Raw genomic sequence first — 2,571 nt, forward strand, 5'->3', positions numbered from 1 at the left:
TCTGACATGCTGCACCCACCGCTCCCGGTACAGTGCCCCAGCACGGACAGGCCTGTCCACCGGGAACGGCCCCGGGGAGAAGGGGCACAGAGCCGGGGCTGACGGACGACGGAGCGGCGCCGCTGTGCCTCCAGGCCTGCACCTCGGAGCGCCTCTCAGCCTGCACGTGATGAAGCCCAAGGAAAGGAGGTGAGGGAGCCGGCCAGCCCGCTGCCCGGTCAGCCCAGGGCTGCCCTCTGCTCTCCAAGGAGGGGGGTCCTGCGGCCCAGGCTCAGGGTCAACTGTCCAGCTCTGGGTAAATATGTAAAAAACTATAAAGAGAAGGAGCTGGCACCTGGGTATTTAAAACTCAGCGTGCAGCTGCAGTAGGTGCAGAGTGGTGGTGTTCATCGCCTGTCAAAACAGCACAACGCAACTGCAAGGTCTAACGCGGACTCCAGTCCACGAAGGAGACGCGCTGAGAGGGAGCCTTGTTACTCATGAAACCCCATCAGGGCAGCTCTCCGGAGAAGACCAAGTGAAGCCTTACTTCAGAGCTCCTATCAAAAGACAGGCTCAGTGATGAAAGGTTTTAGACATAAAACACAAAATCATCAAAGAGGACAACACAGGAAAATTTTTTGACGACTTAGGAGACAGAGTCTTTCCCACACTCATACAAAAACAGAGTAGAAGCACTAAGGGCAAAGGCTCACGGGCTGGACTGGAGAAGAACTGAAAGTGAACATGAGGAAGAAAAACTGCACAACCAAACAGAAAGGGAATGTCAGACTGGGAAACCACAGTTTCAGGCAAAGGGCTCGTTTCCTTGAGCTATTAAAAGCTTCTCTAAAAAATTAATTTTTAAAAAGGCAGACCGAATGGGTAAAAGATTATGAACAAATACACAGAAAAATGTGTCATTAACAGCGACACTGAGAGCCCTTCACAAAAGCCACGATCTGAACGGCCAATGAGCACAGAAAACAGTGCTCAGCGTGATCCGCTGACAGAAAAACACCCGGGAGACCGCAGGGAAGCCCTGGACACCGGGTGGGAGACTGACAGCCCCGAGCGCCGGGGGAGCGAGCGCCGGGTGCCTCCGGGCCGGTGGATGGGAAACCGGCAGCTTATCAGCAAGACGGGCGGGCGGCATCCTACACCTCAGGTGTGCTTGAGACGGGAGCGCGTGTCCCACAGACGTGCACATTCTTGGCTTTCTCGTGGTGGTCAGACGGGGCCCCGCCCAAACAGGACTGGGGCAGGGACACACGCATGTCAGAACCCCAGCCCCGCTCTGCAGGGGAAAGCGCGCCACGGACAGAGGGGCATGTCCTCTGCTCAGCACCCTCGCTCAATATTCTCAAGATTCACCCGAGCGGCTGTGGCGTTGGGACCTGAGGTTGTGCTGTGTTGTGGACGTTGACGGCACAGGTAACCAGGAGCCCCAACCCTAACTGCGAGCACTCCTGTCTGATGACAGGTCTGAACGGTGGTCTCCGTCTGGTGGGGGTGCTGACAGGGCTGAGGGCCCGGGACTCCACTTCTCCGGACCGGACGGGTTGTAGCTGCTGTCCCTGAGCTGTACCGTGAGGGGTCAGCACTGCACTGAACATCAGCGACCCCTCAGGAAGGTCCTGCTCAAACAGCCACAGACATTTTCACCTGACAGTCACGGAACGAGACTGAAGGGCCAGGCCTGAGCCGAGCAGGGCCCTCCTCCTGGGGGAACCGAGCCCCGGGCAGCGGGCCCAGAATGGCCCAGCGCCTGCTGCCTTCAGACCCTCCTGCGTGACGAGCAGGCCTGCGGCATGGGCTGAGGCAAGCTTACCAAGTCTGCCTTTATGAACTGTGCTTTCAGTGTTATACCAAAAAAAATTATCGTCAAGCCTAAGATCACACAGATTTTCTCTGGTAGTTTTTCCTAGAAGATCAAAGAGCCTTTATAAGTGTTAAGCCAGATAACGTGTATATAAAGGCACTTGGCCCAAGATAAATGTTCAAAACTGGGTGGCTTCTAAAATCGCGTACTTTCTAAACAGTTCTGCCTCTAAGTACTTCTCCTAAGGGAATGATAAGAAATGCAAACGGATTTGGGGACATGTGTGCTAACCAGAGTAGTACTCAGAATAAGGAACCCAAGGATGAAAACAGGTATCTATTGAGAGCCTGGCTAAATAAAGCGTTCATAAAGAAGCAGCCTACAGCCCAAAGGTTACGTTTTAAAAGAACACTTGGCACGGAAAAAGTTCACAGAGGTTTAAACAACACAGGAAGACCCAAACCAAACAGTACCAACAGTGTAAACTTCCCCCTAAAAGTGCATCGGGAAAGCGCGCATTTTACACGCACGTCAGCAAGAATGTGAGCCAACATGCGAGGTGGCTTTCGGGGCGGGATGGCGGGAGGCCGTCCGGCTCGCCTGTCCTGGTTTTCTCTGCTACCCTGTCAAACGCTGTAATGAAGATGTGTTCCTTTGTAGCCAAAGCCCTTTTTAAAGTCAACCGAATAAAACACTGGCATCTCCTTCGCCGCCCCCTGCCCTCCTGTCCGGGAGGGGGCACGCACGGCCGGCCACGGGGAGAAGGGCTC

The sequence above is a fragment of the Bison bison genome, unplaced genomic scaffold, assembly GCF_000754665.1.
Source record: "Bison bison bison isolate TAMUID 2011002044 unplaced genomic scaffold, Bison_UMD1.0 scf7180017862013, whole genome shotgun sequence".
Taxonomy (NCBI): domain Eukaryota; kingdom Metazoa; phylum Chordata; class Mammalia; order Artiodactyla; family Bovidae; genus Bison; species Bison bison.